The sequence below is a fragment of the Patella vulgata genome, chromosome 2 (assembly GCF_932274485.2).
Source record: "Patella vulgata chromosome 2, xgPatVulg1.2, whole genome shotgun sequence".
NCBI classification, from domain to species: domain Eukaryota; kingdom Metazoa; phylum Mollusca; class Gastropoda; family Patellidae; genus Patella; species Patella vulgata.
Window position 1 is genome coordinate 18,799,576 of NC_065880.2, and position 12,212 is coordinate 18,811,787.

At 49.6% G+C, this 12,212-nt stretch overlaps 54 non-coding genes across 54 annotated transcripts; all 54 read left to right on the forward strand.

The window, feature by feature from the left end:
• The first annotated feature begins 75 nt into the window (after positions 1-75).
• LOC130011069 (5S ribosomal RNA) lies at positions 76-194 on the forward strand. The gene has a single exon (XR_008786374.1). It is a non-coding gene; the product is annotated as a 5S ribosomal RNA (ribosomal RNA).
• A 77-nt stretch (positions 195-271) lies between these two features.
• Positions 272-390, forward strand: LOC130011907 (5S ribosomal RNA). Its single transcript, XR_008787221.1, has one exon. It is a non-coding gene; the product is annotated as a 5S ribosomal RNA (ribosomal RNA).
• Positions 391-555: 165 nt separating this feature from the next.
• On the forward strand, positions 556-674 carry LOC130011070 (5S ribosomal RNA). Its single transcript, XR_008786375.1, has one exon. It is a non-coding gene; the product is annotated as a 5S ribosomal RNA (ribosomal RNA).
• Positions 675-750: 76 nt separating this feature from the next.
• Positions 751-869, forward strand: LOC130011071 (5S ribosomal RNA). Its single transcript, XR_008786376.1, has one exon. It is a non-coding gene; the product is annotated as a 5S ribosomal RNA (ribosomal RNA).
• A 77-nt stretch (positions 870-946) lies between these two features.
• LOC130011645 (5S ribosomal RNA) lies at positions 947-1,065 on the forward strand. The gene has a single exon (XR_008786954.1). It is a non-coding gene; the product is annotated as a 5S ribosomal RNA (ribosomal RNA).
• Positions 1,066-1,230: 165 nt separating this feature from the next.
• LOC130011072 (5S ribosomal RNA) lies at positions 1,231-1,349 on the forward strand. Its single transcript, XR_008786377.1, has one exon. It is a non-coding gene; the product is annotated as a 5S ribosomal RNA (ribosomal RNA).
• Positions 1,350-1,425: 76 nt separating this feature from the next.
• LOC130011073 (5S ribosomal RNA) lies at positions 1,426-1,544 on the forward strand. Its single transcript, XR_008786378.1, has one exon. It is a non-coding gene; the product is annotated as a 5S ribosomal RNA (ribosomal RNA).
• A 77-nt stretch (positions 1,545-1,621) lies between these two features.
• LOC130011649 (5S ribosomal RNA) lies at positions 1,622-1,740 on the forward strand. The gene has a single exon (XR_008786958.1). It is a non-coding gene; the product is annotated as a 5S ribosomal RNA (ribosomal RNA).
• A 164-nt stretch (positions 1,741-1,904) lies between these two features.
• On the forward strand, positions 1,905-2,023 carry LOC130011074 (5S ribosomal RNA). The gene has a single exon (XR_008786379.1). It is a non-coding gene; the product is annotated as a 5S ribosomal RNA (ribosomal RNA).
• Positions 2,024-2,099: 76 nt separating this feature from the next.
• Positions 2,100-2,218, forward strand: LOC130011076 (5S ribosomal RNA). Its single transcript, XR_008786381.1, has one exon. It is a non-coding gene; the product is annotated as a 5S ribosomal RNA (ribosomal RNA).
• Positions 2,219-2,295: 77 nt separating this feature from the next.
• LOC130011655 (5S ribosomal RNA) lies at positions 2,296-2,414 on the forward strand. The gene has a single exon (XR_008786964.1). It is a non-coding gene; the product is annotated as a 5S ribosomal RNA (ribosomal RNA).
• Positions 2,415-2,578: 164 nt separating this feature from the next.
• On the forward strand, positions 2,579-2,697 carry LOC130011077 (5S ribosomal RNA). The gene has a single exon (XR_008786382.1). It is a non-coding gene; the product is annotated as a 5S ribosomal RNA (ribosomal RNA).
• A 76-nt stretch (positions 2,698-2,773) lies between these two features.
• LOC130011078 (5S ribosomal RNA) lies at positions 2,774-2,892 on the forward strand. The gene has a single exon (XR_008786383.1). It is a non-coding gene; the product is annotated as a 5S ribosomal RNA (ribosomal RNA).
• A 77-nt stretch (positions 2,893-2,969) lies between these two features.
• Positions 2,970-3,088, forward strand: LOC130011656 (5S ribosomal RNA). The gene has a single exon (XR_008786965.1). It is a non-coding gene; the product is annotated as a 5S ribosomal RNA (ribosomal RNA).
• A 164-nt stretch (positions 3,089-3,252) lies between these two features.
• Positions 3,253-3,371, forward strand: LOC130011079 (5S ribosomal RNA). The gene has a single exon (XR_008786384.1). It is a non-coding gene; the product is annotated as a 5S ribosomal RNA (ribosomal RNA).
• A 76-nt stretch (positions 3,372-3,447) lies between these two features.
• On the forward strand, positions 3,448-3,566 carry LOC130011080 (5S ribosomal RNA). Its single transcript, XR_008786385.1, has one exon. It is a non-coding gene; the product is annotated as a 5S ribosomal RNA (ribosomal RNA).
• A 77-nt stretch (positions 3,567-3,643) lies between these two features.
• LOC130011657 (5S ribosomal RNA) lies at positions 3,644-3,762 on the forward strand. Its single transcript, XR_008786966.1, has one exon. It is a non-coding gene; the product is annotated as a 5S ribosomal RNA (ribosomal RNA).
• A 165-nt stretch (positions 3,763-3,927) lies between these two features.
• LOC130011081 (5S ribosomal RNA) lies at positions 3,928-4,046 on the forward strand. The gene has a single exon (XR_008786386.1). It is a non-coding gene; the product is annotated as a 5S ribosomal RNA (ribosomal RNA).
• Positions 4,047-4,122: 76 nt separating this feature from the next.
• On the forward strand, positions 4,123-4,241 carry LOC130011082 (5S ribosomal RNA). The gene has a single exon (XR_008786387.1). It is a non-coding gene; the product is annotated as a 5S ribosomal RNA (ribosomal RNA).
• A 77-nt stretch (positions 4,242-4,318) lies between these two features.
• Positions 4,319-4,437, forward strand: LOC130011658 (5S ribosomal RNA). Its single transcript, XR_008786967.1, has one exon. It is a non-coding gene; the product is annotated as a 5S ribosomal RNA (ribosomal RNA).
• Positions 4,438-4,599: 162 nt separating this feature from the next.
• On the forward strand, positions 4,600-4,718 carry LOC130011083 (5S ribosomal RNA). The gene has a single exon (XR_008786388.1). It is a non-coding gene; the product is annotated as a 5S ribosomal RNA (ribosomal RNA).
• Positions 4,719-4,794: 76 nt separating this feature from the next.
• On the forward strand, positions 4,795-4,914 carry LOC130011629 (5S ribosomal RNA). Its single transcript, XR_008786936.1, has one exon. It is a non-coding gene; the product is annotated as a 5S ribosomal RNA (ribosomal RNA).
• A 77-nt stretch (positions 4,915-4,991) lies between these two features.
• On the forward strand, positions 4,992-5,110 carry LOC130011659 (5S ribosomal RNA). The gene has a single exon (XR_008786968.1). It is a non-coding gene; the product is annotated as a 5S ribosomal RNA (ribosomal RNA).
• A 165-nt stretch (positions 5,111-5,275) lies between these two features.
• LOC130011084 (5S ribosomal RNA) lies at positions 5,276-5,394 on the forward strand. The gene has a single exon (XR_008786389.1). It is a non-coding gene; the product is annotated as a 5S ribosomal RNA (ribosomal RNA).
• Positions 5,395-5,470: 76 nt separating this feature from the next.
• Positions 5,471-5,589, forward strand: LOC130011085 (5S ribosomal RNA). Its single transcript, XR_008786390.1, has one exon. It is a non-coding gene; the product is annotated as a 5S ribosomal RNA (ribosomal RNA).
• A 77-nt stretch (positions 5,590-5,666) lies between these two features.
• Positions 5,667-5,785, forward strand: LOC130011660 (5S ribosomal RNA). Its single transcript, XR_008786969.1, has one exon. It is a non-coding gene; the product is annotated as a 5S ribosomal RNA (ribosomal RNA).
• A 163-nt stretch (positions 5,786-5,948) lies between these two features.
• LOC130011087 (5S ribosomal RNA) lies at positions 5,949-6,067 on the forward strand. Its single transcript, XR_008786392.1, has one exon. It is a non-coding gene; the product is annotated as a 5S ribosomal RNA (ribosomal RNA).
• Positions 6,068-6,143: 76 nt separating this feature from the next.
• LOC130011088 (5S ribosomal RNA) lies at positions 6,144-6,262 on the forward strand. The gene has a single exon (XR_008786393.1). It is a non-coding gene; the product is annotated as a 5S ribosomal RNA (ribosomal RNA).
• Positions 6,263-6,339: 77 nt separating this feature from the next.
• On the forward strand, positions 6,340-6,458 carry LOC130011661 (5S ribosomal RNA). Its single transcript, XR_008786970.1, has one exon. It is a non-coding gene; the product is annotated as a 5S ribosomal RNA (ribosomal RNA).
• A 165-nt stretch (positions 6,459-6,623) lies between these two features.
• LOC130011089 (5S ribosomal RNA) lies at positions 6,624-6,742 on the forward strand. The gene has a single exon (XR_008786394.1). It is a non-coding gene; the product is annotated as a 5S ribosomal RNA (ribosomal RNA).
• Positions 6,743-6,818: 76 nt separating this feature from the next.
• On the forward strand, positions 6,819-6,937 carry LOC130011090 (5S ribosomal RNA). Its single transcript, XR_008786395.1, has one exon. It is a non-coding gene; the product is annotated as a 5S ribosomal RNA (ribosomal RNA).
• Positions 6,938-7,014: 77 nt separating this feature from the next.
• On the forward strand, positions 7,015-7,133 carry LOC130011663 (5S ribosomal RNA). Its single transcript, XR_008786972.1, has one exon. It is a non-coding gene; the product is annotated as a 5S ribosomal RNA (ribosomal RNA).
• A 166-nt stretch (positions 7,134-7,299) lies between these two features.
• On the forward strand, positions 7,300-7,418 carry LOC130011091 (5S ribosomal RNA). Its single transcript, XR_008786396.1, has one exon. It is a non-coding gene; the product is annotated as a 5S ribosomal RNA (ribosomal RNA).
• Positions 7,419-7,494: 76 nt separating this feature from the next.
• On the forward strand, positions 7,495-7,613 carry LOC130011092 (5S ribosomal RNA). Its single transcript, XR_008786397.1, has one exon. It is a non-coding gene; the product is annotated as a 5S ribosomal RNA (ribosomal RNA).
• A 77-nt stretch (positions 7,614-7,690) lies between these two features.
• Positions 7,691-7,809, forward strand: LOC130011664 (5S ribosomal RNA). The gene has a single exon (XR_008786973.1). It is a non-coding gene; the product is annotated as a 5S ribosomal RNA (ribosomal RNA).
• A 165-nt stretch (positions 7,810-7,974) lies between these two features.
• Positions 7,975-8,093, forward strand: LOC130011093 (5S ribosomal RNA). Its single transcript, XR_008786398.1, has one exon. It is a non-coding gene; the product is annotated as a 5S ribosomal RNA (ribosomal RNA).
• A 76-nt stretch (positions 8,094-8,169) lies between these two features.
• Positions 8,170-8,288, forward strand: LOC130011094 (5S ribosomal RNA). Its single transcript, XR_008786399.1, has one exon. It is a non-coding gene; the product is annotated as a 5S ribosomal RNA (ribosomal RNA).
• Positions 8,289-8,365: 77 nt separating this feature from the next.
• LOC130011665 (5S ribosomal RNA) lies at positions 8,366-8,484 on the forward strand. The gene has a single exon (XR_008786974.1). It is a non-coding gene; the product is annotated as a 5S ribosomal RNA (ribosomal RNA).
• A 164-nt stretch (positions 8,485-8,648) lies between these two features.
• Positions 8,649-8,767, forward strand: LOC130011095 (5S ribosomal RNA). Its single transcript, XR_008786400.1, has one exon. It is a non-coding gene; the product is annotated as a 5S ribosomal RNA (ribosomal RNA).
• A 76-nt stretch (positions 8,768-8,843) lies between these two features.
• Positions 8,844-8,962, forward strand: LOC130011096 (5S ribosomal RNA). The gene has a single exon (XR_008786401.1). It is a non-coding gene; the product is annotated as a 5S ribosomal RNA (ribosomal RNA).
• Positions 8,963-9,039: 77 nt separating this feature from the next.
• On the forward strand, positions 9,040-9,158 carry LOC130011666 (5S ribosomal RNA). The gene has a single exon (XR_008786975.1). It is a non-coding gene; the product is annotated as a 5S ribosomal RNA (ribosomal RNA).
• A 164-nt stretch (positions 9,159-9,322) lies between these two features.
• Positions 9,323-9,441, forward strand: LOC130011098 (5S ribosomal RNA). Its single transcript, XR_008786403.1, has one exon. It is a non-coding gene; the product is annotated as a 5S ribosomal RNA (ribosomal RNA).
• Positions 9,442-9,517: 76 nt separating this feature from the next.
• On the forward strand, positions 9,518-9,636 carry LOC130011099 (5S ribosomal RNA). Its single transcript, XR_008786404.1, has one exon. It is a non-coding gene; the product is annotated as a 5S ribosomal RNA (ribosomal RNA).
• Positions 9,637-9,713: 77 nt separating this feature from the next.
• On the forward strand, positions 9,714-9,832 carry LOC130011667 (5S ribosomal RNA). Its single transcript, XR_008786976.1, has one exon. It is a non-coding gene; the product is annotated as a 5S ribosomal RNA (ribosomal RNA).
• Positions 9,833-9,996: 164 nt separating this feature from the next.
• LOC130011100 (5S ribosomal RNA) lies at positions 9,997-10,115 on the forward strand. The gene has a single exon (XR_008786405.1). It is a non-coding gene; the product is annotated as a 5S ribosomal RNA (ribosomal RNA).
• Positions 10,116-10,191: 76 nt separating this feature from the next.
• Positions 10,192-10,310, forward strand: LOC130011101 (5S ribosomal RNA). The gene has a single exon (XR_008786406.1). It is a non-coding gene; the product is annotated as a 5S ribosomal RNA (ribosomal RNA).
• A 77-nt stretch (positions 10,311-10,387) lies between these two features.
• LOC130011668 (5S ribosomal RNA) lies at positions 10,388-10,506 on the forward strand. The gene has a single exon (XR_008786977.1). It is a non-coding gene; the product is annotated as a 5S ribosomal RNA (ribosomal RNA).
• Positions 10,507-10,670: 164 nt separating this feature from the next.
• Positions 10,671-10,789, forward strand: LOC130011102 (5S ribosomal RNA). Its single transcript, XR_008786407.1, has one exon. It is a non-coding gene; the product is annotated as a 5S ribosomal RNA (ribosomal RNA).
• Positions 10,790-10,865: 76 nt separating this feature from the next.
• Positions 10,866-10,984, forward strand: LOC130011103 (5S ribosomal RNA). Its single transcript, XR_008786408.1, has one exon. It is a non-coding gene; the product is annotated as a 5S ribosomal RNA (ribosomal RNA).
• Positions 10,985-11,061: 77 nt separating this feature from the next.
• LOC130011669 (5S ribosomal RNA) lies at positions 11,062-11,180 on the forward strand. The gene has a single exon (XR_008786978.1). It is a non-coding gene; the product is annotated as a 5S ribosomal RNA (ribosomal RNA).
• A 165-nt stretch (positions 11,181-11,345) lies between these two features.
• LOC130011104 (5S ribosomal RNA) lies at positions 11,346-11,464 on the forward strand. The gene has a single exon (XR_008786409.1). It is a non-coding gene; the product is annotated as a 5S ribosomal RNA (ribosomal RNA).
• A 76-nt stretch (positions 11,465-11,540) lies between these two features.
• Positions 11,541-11,659, forward strand: LOC130011105 (5S ribosomal RNA). Its single transcript, XR_008786410.1, has one exon. It is a non-coding gene; the product is annotated as a 5S ribosomal RNA (ribosomal RNA).
• A 77-nt stretch (positions 11,660-11,736) lies between these two features.
• Positions 11,737-11,855, forward strand: LOC130011670 (5S ribosomal RNA). The gene has a single exon (XR_008786979.1). It is a non-coding gene; the product is annotated as a 5S ribosomal RNA (ribosomal RNA).
• Positions 11,856-12,020: 165 nt separating this feature from the next.
• Positions 12,021-12,139, forward strand: LOC130011106 (5S ribosomal RNA). The gene has a single exon (XR_008786411.1). It is a non-coding gene; the product is annotated as a 5S ribosomal RNA (ribosomal RNA).
• The last annotated feature ends 73 nt before the right edge of the window (positions 12,140-12,212 follow it).

Here is a 12,212-nt window from a genome sequence, read left to right on the forward strand (position 1 = left end):
CTAGTTTTTTGAAAAGAAACCAATTTTCGGCGGACTTGAGTTAAGCATAACTACGGGTTTTATTCGCCTTCTCTCGTCTACGGCCACACCACGTTGAAAACACCAGTTCTCGTCCGATCACTGAAGTTAAGCAACGTCGGGCCCGGTCAGTACTTGGATGGGTGACCGCCTGGGAACACCGGGTGCTGTAGACGCCTAGTTTTTTTGAAAAGAAACCAATTTTCGGCGGACTTGAGTTTGGAATAACTACGGGTTTTATTCGTCTTCTCTCGTCTACGGCCATACCACGTTGAAAACACCAGTTCTCGTCCGATCACTGAAGTTAAGCAACGTCGGGCCCGGTTAGTACTTGGATGGGTGACCGCCTGGGAACACCGGGTGCTGTAAACGCCTTTTTTCCCGATTGTTTCAACTAAAAATCAATTTTCCGCACTTCAGGCCATTGTACGTCTTCTTTGGCATAACATTAGCTCCCCCCCCCCCTCCGCCCCGGGGGAAAAAAGATACAGAAAGAATTTGAGTAAAAATAACTACGGGTTTTATTCACCTTCGCTCGTCTACGGCCACACCACGTTGAAAACACCAGTTCTCGTCCGATCACTGAAGTTAAGCAACGTCGGGCCCGGTCAGTACTTGGATGGGTGACCGCCTGGGAACACCGGGTGCTGTAGACGCCTAGTTTTTTGAAAAGAAACCAATTTTCGGCGGACTTGAGTTAAGCATAACTACGGGTTTTATTCGCCTTCTCTCGTCTACGGCCACACCACGTTGAAAACACCAGTTCTCGTCCGATCACTGAAGTTAAGCAACGTCGGGCCCGGTCAGTACTTGGATGGGTGACCGCCTGGGAACACCGGGTGCTGTAGACGCCTAGTTTTTTTGAAAAGAAACCAATTTTCGGCGGACTTGAGTTTGGAATAACTACGGGTTTTATTCGTCTTCTCTCGTCTACGGCCATACCACGTTGAAAACACCAGTTCTCGTCCGATCACTGAAGTTAAGCAACGTCGGGCCCGGTTAGTACTTGGATGGGTGACCGCCTGGGAACACCGGGTGCTGTAGACGCCTTTTTTCCCGATTGTTTCAACTAAAAATCAATTTTCCGCACTTCAGGCCATTGTACGTCTTCTTTGGCATAACATTAGCTCCCCCCCCCCCTCCGCCCCGGGGGAAAAAAGATACAGAAAGAATTTGAGTAAAAATAACTACGGGTTTTATTCACCTTCGCTCGTCTACGGCCACACCACGTTGAAAACACCAGTTCTCGTCCGATCACTGAAGTTAAGCAACGTCGGGCCCGGTCAGTACTTGGATGGGTGACCGCCTGGGAACACCGGGTGCTGTAGACGCCTAGTTTTTTGAAAAGAAACCAATTTTCGGCGGACTTGAGTTAAGCATAACTACGGGTTTTATTCGCCTTCTCTCGTCTACGGCCACACCACGTTGAAAACACCAGTTCTCGTCCGATCACTGAAGTTAAGCAACGTCGGGCCCGGTCAGTACTTGGATGGGTGACCGCCTGGGAACACCGGGTGCTGTAGACGCCTAGTTTTTTTGAAAAGAAACCAATTTTCGGCGGACTTGAGTTTGGAATAACTACGGGTTTTATTCGTCTTCTCTCGTCTACGGCCATACCACGTTGAAAACACCAGTTCTCGTCCGATCACTGAAGTTAAGCAACGTCGGGCCCGGTTAGTACTTGGATGGGTGACCGCCTGGGAACACCGGGTGCTGTAGACGCCTTTTTTCCCGATTGTTTCAACTAAAAATCAATTTTCCGCACTTCAGGCCATTGTACGTCTTCTTTGGCATAACATTAGCTCCCCCCCCCCTCCGCCCCGGGGGAAAAAAGATACAGAAAGAATTTGAGTAAAAATAACTACGGGTTTTATTCACCTTCGCTCGTCTACGGCCACACCACGTTGAAAACACCAGTTCTCGTCCGATCACTGAAGTTAAGCAACGTCGGGCCCGGTCAGTACTTGGATGGGTGACCGCCTGGGAACACCGGGTGCTGTAGACGCCTAGTTTTTTGAAAAGAAACCAATTTTCGGCGGACTTGAGTTAAGCATAACTACGGGTTTTATTCGCCTTCTCTCGTCTACGGCCACACCACGTTGAAAACACCAGTTCTCGTCCGATCACTGAAGTTAAGCAACGTCGGGCCCGGTCAGTACTTGGATGGGTGACCGCCTGGGAACACCGGGTGCTGTAGACGCCTAGTTTTTTTGAAAAGAAACCAATTTTCGGCGGACTTGAGTTTGGAATAACTACGGGTTTTATTCGTCTTCTCTCGTCTACGGCCATACCACGTTGAAAACACCAGTTCTCGTCCGATCACTGAAGTTAAGCAACGTCGGGCCCGGTTAGTACTTGGATGGGTGACCGCCTGGGAACACCGGGTGCTGTAGACGCCTTTTTTCCCGATTGTTTCAACTAAAAATCAATTTTCCGCACTTCAGGCCATTGTACGTCTTCTTTGGCATAACATTAGCTCCCCCCCCCCTCCGCCCCGGGGGAAAAAAGATACAGAAAGAATTTGAGTAAAAATAACTACGGGTTTTATTCACCTTCGCTCGTCTACGGCCACACCACGTTGAAAACACCAGTTCTCGTCCGATCACTGAAGTTAAGCAACGTCGGGCCCGGTCAGTACTTGGATGGGTGACCGCCTGGGAACACCGGGTGCTGTAGACGCCTAGTTTTTTTAAAAGAAACCAATTTTCGGCGGACTTGAGTTAAGCATAACTACGGGTTTTATTCGCCTTCTCTCGTCTACGGCCACACCACGTTGAAAACACCAGTTCTCGTCCGATCACTGAAGTTAAGCAACGTCGGGCCCGGTCAGTACTTGGATGGGTGACCGCCTGGGAACACCGGGTGCTGTAGACGCCTAGTTTTTTTGAAAAGAAACCAATTTTCGGCGGACTTGAGTTTGGAATAACTACGGGTTTTATTCGTCTTCTCTCGTCTACGGCCATACCACGTTGAAAACACCAGTTCTCGTCCGATCACTGAAGTTAAGCAACGTCGGGCCCGGTTAGTACTTGGATGGGTGACCGCCTGGGAACACCGGGTGCTGTAGACGCCTTTTTTCCCGATTGTTTCAACTAAAAATCAATTTTCCGCACTTCAGGCCATTGTACGTCTTCTTTGGCATAACATTAGCTCCCCCCCCCCTCCGCCCCGGGGGAAAAAAGATACAGAAAGAATTTGAGTAAAAATAACTACGGGTTTTATTCACCTTCGCTCGTCTACGGCCACACCACGTTGAAAACACCAGTTCTCGTCCGATCACTGAAGTTAAGCAACGTCGGGCCCGGTCAGTACTTGGATGGGTGACCGCCTGGGAACACCGGGTGCTGTAGACGCCTAGTTTTTTGAAAAGAAACCAATTTTCGGCGGACTTGAGTTAAGCATAACTACGGGTTTTATTCGCCTTCTCTCGTCTACGGCCACACCACGTTGAAAACACCAGTTCTCGTCCGATCACTGAAGTTAAGCAACGTCGGGCCCGGTCAGTACTTGGATGGGTGACCGCCTGGGAACACCGGGTGCTGTAGACGCCTAGTTTTTTTGAAAAGAAACCAATTTTCGGCGGACTTGAGTTTGGAATAACTACGGGTTTTATTCGTCTTCTCTCGTCTACGGCCATACCACGTTGAAAACACCAGTTCTCGTCCGATCACTGAAGTTAAGCAACGTCGGGCCCGGTTAGTACTTGGATGGGTGACCGCCTGGGAACACCGGGTGCTGTAGACGCCTTTTTTCCCGATTGTTTCAACTAAAAATCAATTTTCCGCACTTCAGGCCATTGTACGTCTTCTTTGGCATAACATTAGCTCCCCCCCCCCCTCCGCCCCGGGGGAAAAAAGATACAGAAAGAATTTGAGTAAAAATAACTACGGGTTTTATTCACCTTCGCTCGTCTACGGCCACACCACGTTGAAAACACCAGTTCTCGTCCGATCACTGAAGTTAAGCAACGTCGGGCCCGGTCAGTACTTGGATGGGTGACCGCCTGGGAACACCGGGTGCTGTAGACGCCTAGTTTTTTGAAAAGAAACCAATTTTCGGCGGACTTGAGTTAAGCATAACTACGGGTTTTATTCGCCTTCTCTCGTCTACGGCCACACCACGTTGAAAACACCAGTTCTCGTCCGATCACTGAAGTTAAGCAACGTCGGGCCCGGTCAGTACTTGGATGGGTGACCGCCTGGGAACACCGGGTGCTGTAGACGCCTAGTTTTTTTGAAAAGAAACCAATTTTCGGCGGACTTGAGTTTGGAATAACTACGGGTTTTATTCGTCTTCTCTCGTCTACGGCCATACCACGTTGAAAACACCAGTTCTCGTCCGATCACTGAAGTTAAGCAACGTCGGGCCCGGTTAGTACTTGGATGGGTGACCGCCTGGGAACACCGGGTGCTGTAGACGCCTTTTTGATTGTTTCAACTAAAAATCAATTTTCCGCACTTCAGGCCATTGTACGTCTTCTTTGGCATAACATTAGCTCCCCCCCCCCCCTCCGCCCCGGGGGAAAAAAGATACAGAAAGAATTTGAGTAAAAATAACTACGGGTTTTATTCACCTTCGCTCGTCTACGGCCACACCACGTTGAAAACACCAGTTCTCGTCCGATCACTGAAGTTAAGCAACGTCGGGCCCGGTCAGTACTTGGATGGGTGACCGCCTGGGAACACCGGGTGCTGTAGACGCCTAGTTTTTTGAAAAGAAACCAATTTTCGGCGGACTTGAGTTAAGCATAACTACGGGTTTTATTCGCCTTCTCTCGTCTACGGCCACACCACGTTGAAAACACCAGTTCTCGTCCGATCACTGAAGTTAAGCAACGTCGGGCCCGGTCAGTACTTGGATGGGTGACCGCCTGGGGAACACCGGGTGCTGTAGACGCCTAGTTTTTTTGAAAAGAAACCAATTTTCGGCGGACTTGAGTTTGGAATAACTACGGGTTTTATTCGTCTTCTCTCGTCTACGGCCATACCACGTTGAAAACACCAGTTCTCGTCCGATCACTGAAGTTAAGCAACGTCGGGCCCGGTTAGTACTTGGATGGGTGACCGCCTGGGAACACCGGGTGCTGTAGACGCCTTTTTTCCCGATTGTTTCAACTAAAAATCAATTTTCCGCACTTCAGGCCATTGTACGTCTTCTTTGGCATAACATTAGCTCCCCCCCCCCCTCCGCCCCGGGGGAAAAAAGATACAGAAAGAATTTGAGTAAAAATAACTACGGGTTTTATTCACCTTCGCTCGTCTACGGCCACACCACGTTGAAAACACCAGTTCTCGTCCGATCACTGAAGTTAAGCAACGTCGGGCCCGGTCAGTACTTGGATGGGTGACCGCCTGGGAACACCGGGTGCTGTAGACGCCTAGTTTTTTGAAAAGAAACCAATTTTCGGCGGACTTGAGTTAAGCATAACTACGGGTTTTATTCGCCTTCTCTCGTCTACGGCCACACCACGTTGAAAACACCAGTTCTCGTCCGATCACTGAAGTTAAGCAACGTCGGGCCCGGTCAGTACTTGGATGGGTGACCGCCTGGGAACACCGGGTGCTGTAGACGCCTAGTTTTTTTGAAAAGAAACCAATTTTCGGCGGACTTGAGTTTGGAATAACTACGGGTTTTATTCGTCTTCTCTCGTCTACGGCCATACCACGTTGAAAACACCAGTTCTCGTCCGATCACTGAAGTTAAGCAACGTCGGGCCCGGTTAGTACTTGGATGGGTGACCGCCTGGGAACACCGGGTGCTGTAGACGCCTTTTTTCCCGATTGTTTCAACTAAAAATCAATTTTCCGCACTTCAGGCCATTGTACGTCTTCTTTGGCATAACATTAGCTCCCCCCCCCTCCGCCCCGGGGGAAAAAAGATACAGAAAGAATTTGAGTAAAAATAACTACGGGTTTTATTCACCTTCGCTCGTCTACGGCCACACCACGTTGAAAACACCAGTTCTCGTCCGATCACTGAAGTTAAGCAACGTCGGGCCCGGTCAGTACTTGGATGGGTGACCGCCTGGGAACACCGGGTGCTGTAGACGCCTAGTTTTTTGAAAAGAAACCAATTTTCGGCGGACTTGAGTTAAGCATAACTACGGGTTTTATTCGCCTTCTCTCGTCTACGGCCACACCACGTTGAAAACACCAGTTCTCGTCCGATCACTGAAGTTAAGCAACGTCGGGCCCGGTCAGTACTTGGATGGGTGACCGCCTGGGAACACCGGGTGCTGTAGACGCCTAGTTTTTTTGAAAAGAAACCAATTTTCGGCGGACTTGAGTTTGGAATAACTACGGGTTTTATTCGTCTTCTCTCGTCTACGGCCATACCACGTTGAAAACACCAGTTCTCGTCCGATCACTGAAGTTAAGCAACGTCGGGCCCGGTTAGTACTTGGATGGGTGACCGCCTGGGAACACCGGGTGCTGTAGACGCCTTTTTTCCCGATTGTTTCAACTAAAAATCAATTTTCCGCACTTCAGGCCATTGTACGTCTTCTTTGGCATAACATTAGCTCCCCCCCCCCCTCCGCCCCGGGGGAAAAAAGATACAGAAAGAATTTGAGTAAAAATAACTACGGGTTTTATTCACCTTCGCTCGTCTACGGCCACACCACGTTGAAAACACCAGTTCTCGTCCGATCACTGAAGTTAAGCAACGTCGGGCCCGGTCAGTACTTGGATGGGTGACCGCCTGGGAACACCGGGTGCTGTAGACGCCTAGTTTTTTGAAAAGAAACCAATTTTCGGCGGACTTGAGTTAAGCATAACTACGGGTTTTATTCGCCTTCTCTCGTCTACGGCCACACCACGTTGAAAACACCAGTTCTCGTCCGATCACTGAAGTTAAGCAACGTCGGGCCCGGTCAGTACTTGGATGGGTGACCGCCTGGGAACACCGGGTGCTGTAGACGCCTAGTTTTTTTGAAAAGAAACCAATTTTCGGCGGACTTGAGTTTGGAATAACTACGGGTTTTATTCGTCTTCTCTCGTCTACGGCCATACCACGTTGAAAACACCAGTTCTCGTCCGATCACTGAAGTTAAGCAACGTCGGGCCCGGTTAGTACTTGGATGGGTGACCGCCTGGGAACACCGGGTGCTGTAGACGCCTTTTTTTCCCGATTGTTTCAACTAAAAATCAATTTTCCGCACTTCAGGCCATTGTACGTCTTCTTTGGCATAACATTAGCTCCCCCCCCCCCTCCGCCCCGGGGGAAAAAAGATACAGAAAGAATTTGAGTAAAAATAACTACGGGTTTTATTCACCTTCGCTCGTCTACGGCCACACCACGTTGAAAACACCAGTTCTCGTCCGATCACTGAAGTTAAGCAACGTCGGGCCCGGTCAGTACTTGGATGGGTGACCGCCTGGGAACACCGGGTGCTGTAGACGCCTAGTTTTTTGAAAAGAAACCAATTTTCGGCGGACTTGAGTTAAGCATAACTACGGGTTTTATTCGCCTTCTCTCGTCTACGGCCACACCACGTTGAAAACACCAGTTCTCGTCCGATCACTGAAGTTAAGCAACGTCGGGCCCGGTCAGTACTTGGATGGGTGACCGCCTGGGAACACCGGGTGCTGTAGACGCCTAGTTTTTTTGAAAAGAAACCAATTTTCGGCGGACTTGAGTTTGGAATAACTACGGGTTTTATTCGTCTTCTCTCGTCTACGGCCATACCACGTTGAAAACACCAGTTCTCGTCCGATCACTGAAGTTAAGCAACGTCGGGCCCGGTTAGTACTTGGATGGGTGACCGCCTGGGAACACCGGGTGCTGTAGACGCCTTTTTTCCCGATTGTTTCAACTAAAAATCAATTTTCCGCACTTCAGGCCATTGTACGTCTTCTTTGGCATAACATTAGCTCCCCCCCCCCCTCCGCCCCGGGGGAAAAAAGATACAGAAAGAATTTGAGTAAAAATAACTACGGGTTTTATTCACCTTCGCTCGTCTACGGCCACACCACGTTGAAAACACCAGTTCTCGTCCGATCACTGAAGTTAAGCAACGTCGGGCCCGGTCAGTACTTGGATGGGTGACCGCCTGGGAACACCGGGTGCTGTAGACGCCTAGTTTTTTGAAAAGAAACCAATTTTCGGCGGACTTGAGTTAAGCATAACTACGGGTTTTATTCGCCTTCTCTCGTCTACGGCCACACCACGTTGAAAACACCAGTTCTCGTCCGATCACTGAAGTTAAGCAACGTCGGGCCCGGTCAGTACTTGGATGGGTGACCGCCTGGGAACACCGGGTGCTGTAGACGCCTAGTTTTTTTGAAAAGAAACCAATTTTCGGCGGACTTGAGTTTGGAATAACTACGGGTTTTATTCGTCTTCTCTCGTCTACGGCCATACCACGTTGAAAACACCAGTTCTCGTCCGATCACTGAAGTTAAGCAACGTCGGGCCCGGTTAGTACTTGGATGGGTGACCGCCTGGGAACACCGGGTGCTGTAGACGCCTTTTTTCCCGATTGTTTCAACTAAAAATCAATTTTCCGCACTTCAGGCCATTGTACGTCTTCTTTGGCATAACATTAGCTCCCCCCCCCCTCCGCCCCGGGGGAAAAAAGATACAGAAAGAATTTGAGTAAAAATAACTACGGGTTTTATTCACCTTCGCTCGTCTACGGCCACACCACGTTGAAAACACCAGTTCTCGTCCGATCACTGAAGTTAAGCAACGTCGGGCCCGGTCAGTACTTGGATGGGTGACCGCCTGGGAACACCGGGTGCTGTAGACGCCTAGTTTTTTGAAAAGAAACCAATTTTCGGCGGACTTGAGTTAAGCATAACTACGGGTTTTATTCGCCTTCTCTCGTCTACGGCCACACCACGTTGAAAACACCAGTTCTCGTCCGATCACTGAAGTTAAGCAACGTCGGGCCCGGTCAGTACTTGGATGGGTGACCGCCTGGGAACACCGGGTGCTGTAGACGCCTAGTTTTTTTGAAAAGAAACCAATTTTCGGCGGACTTGAGTTTGGAATAACTACGGGTTTTATTCGTCTTCTCTCGTCTACGGCCATACCACGTTGAAAACACCAGTTCTCGTCCGATCACTGAAGTTAAGCAACGTCGGGCCCGGTTAGTACTTGGATGGGTGACCGCCTGGGAACACCGGGTGCTGTAGACGCCTTTTTTCCCGATTGTTTCAACTAAAAATCAATTTTCCGCACTTCAGGCCATTGTACGTCTTCTTTGGCATAACATTAGCTCCCCCCCCCCTCCGCCCCGGGGGAAAAAAGATACAGAAAGAATTTGAGTAAAAATAACTACGGGTTTTATTCACCTTCGCTCGTCTACGGCCACACCACGTTGAAAACACCAGTTCTCGTCCGATCACTGAAGTTAAGCAACGTCGGGCCCGGTCAGTACTTGGATGGGTGACCGCCTGGGAACACCGGGTGCTGTAGACGCCTAGTTTTTTGAAAAGAAACCAATTTTCGGCGGACTTGAGTTAAGCATAACTACGGGTTTTATTCGCCTTCTCTCGTCTACGGCCACACCACGTTGAAAACACCAGTTCTCGTCCGATCACTGAAGTTAAGCAACGTCGGGCCCGGTCAGTACTTGGATGGGTGACCGCCTGGGAACACCGGGTGCTGTAGACGCCTAGTTTTTTTGAAAAGAAACCAATTTTCGGCGGACTTGAGTTTGGAATAACTACGGGTTTTATTCGTCTTCTCTCGTCTACGGCCATACCACGTTGAAAACACCAGTTCTCGTCCGATCACTGAAGTTAAGCAACGTCGGGCCCGGTTAGTACTTGGATGGGTGACCGCCTGGGAACACCGGGTGCTGTAGACGCCTTTTTTCCCGATTGTTTCAACTAAAAATCAATTTTCCGCACTTCAGGCCATTGTACGTCTTCTTTGGCATAACATTAGCTCCCCCCCCCCTCCGCCCCGGGGGAAAAAAGATACAGAAAGAATTTGAGTAAAAATAACTACGGGTTTTATTCACCTTCGCTCGTCTACGGCCACACCACGTTGAAAACACCAGTTCTCGTCCGATCACTGAAGTTAAGCAACGTCGGGCCCGGTCAGTACTTGGATGGGTGACCGCCTGGGAACACCGGGTGCTGTAGACGCCTAGTTTTTTGAAAAGAAACCAATTTTCGGCGGACTTGAGTTAAGCATAACTACGGGTTTTATTCGCCTTCTCTCGTCTACGGCCACACCACGTTGAAAACACCAGTTCTCGTCCGATCACTGAAGTTAAGCAACGTCGGGCCCGGTCAGTACTTGGATGGGTGACCGCCTGGGAACACCGGGTGCTGTAGACGCCTAGTTTTTTTGAAAAGAAACCAATTTTCGGCGGACTTGAGTTTGGAATAACTACGGGTTTTATTCGTCTTCTCTCGTCTACGGCCATACCACGTTGAAAACACCAGTTCTCGTCCGATCACTGAAGTTAAGCAACGTCGGGCCCGGTTAGTACTTGGATGGGTGACCGCCTGGGAACACCGGGTGCTGTAGACGCCTTTTTTCCCGATTGTTTCAACTAAAAATCAATTTTCCGCACTTCAGGCCATTGTACGTCTTCTTTGGCATAACATTAGCTCCCCCCCCCCTCCGCCCCGGGGGAAAAAAGATACAGAAAGAATTTGAGTAAAAATAACTACGGGTTTTATTCACCTTCGCTCGTCTACGGCCACACCACGTTGAAAACACCAGTTCTCGTCCGATCACTGAAGTTAAGCAACGTCGGGCCCGGTCAGTACTTGGATGGGTGACCGCCTGGGAACACCGGGTGCTGTAGACGCCTAGTTTTTTGAAAAGAAACCAATTTTCGGCGGACTTGAGTTAAGCATAACTACGGGTTTTATTCGCCTTCTCTCGTCTACGGCCACACCACGTTGAAAACACCAGTTCTCGTCCGATCACTGAAGTTAAGCAACGTCGGGCCCGGTCAGTACTTGGATGGGTGACCGCCTGGGAACACCGGGTGCTGTAGACGCCTAGTTTTTTTGAAAAGAAACCAATTTTCGGCGGACTTGAGTTTGGAATAACTACGGGTTTTATTCGTCTTCTCTCGTCTACGGCCATACCACGTTGAAAACACCAGTTCTCGTCCGATCACTGAAGTTAAGCAACGTCGGGCCCGGTTAGTACTTGGATGGGTGACCGCCTGGGAACACCGGGTGCTGTAGACGCCTTTTTTCCCGATTGTTTCAACTAAAAATCAATTTTCCGCACTTCAGGCCATTGTACGTCTTCTTTGGCATAACATTAGCTCCCCCCCCCCCTCCGCCCCGGGGGAAAAAAGATACAGAAAGAATTTGAGTAAAAATAACTACGGGTTTTATTCACCTTCGCTCGTCTACGGCCACACCACGTTGAAAACACCAGTTCTCGTCCGATCACTGAAGTTAAGCAACGTCGGGCCCGGTCAGTACTTGGATGGGTGACCGCCTGGGAACACCGGGTGCTGTAGACGCCTAGTTTTTTGAAAAGAAACCAATTTTCGGCGGACTTGAGTTAAGCATAACTACGGGTTTTATTCGCCTTCTCTCGTCTACGGCCACACCACGTTGAAAACACCAGTTCTCGTCCGATCACTGAAGTTAAGCAACGTCGGGCCCGGTCAGTACTTGGATGGGTGACCGCCTGGGAACACCGGGTGCTGTAGACGCCTAGTTTTTTTGAAAAGAAACCAATTTTCGGCGGACTTGAGTTTGGAATAACTACGGGTTTTATTCGTCTTCTCTCGTCTACGGCCATACCACGTTGAAAACACCAGTTCTCGTCCGATCACTGAAGTTAAGCAACGTCGGGCCCGGTTAGTACTTGGATGGGTGACCGCCTGGGAACACCGGGTGCTGTAGACGCCTTTTTTCCCGATTGTTTCAACTAAAAATCAATTTTCCGCACTTCAGGCCATTGTACGTCTTCTTTGGCATAACATTAGCTCCCCCCCCCCCTCCGCCCCGGGGGAAAAAAGATACAGAAAGAATTTGAGTAAAAATAACTACGGGTTTTATTCACCTTCGCTCGTCTACGGCCACACCACGTTGAAAACACCAGTTCTCGTCCGATCACTGAAGTTAAGCAACGTCGGGCCCGGTCAGTACTTGGATGGGTGACCGCCTGGGAACACCGGGTGCTGTAGACGCCTAGTTTTTTGAAAAGAAACCAATTTTCGGCGGACTTGAGTTAAGCATAACTACGGGTTTTATTCGCCTTCT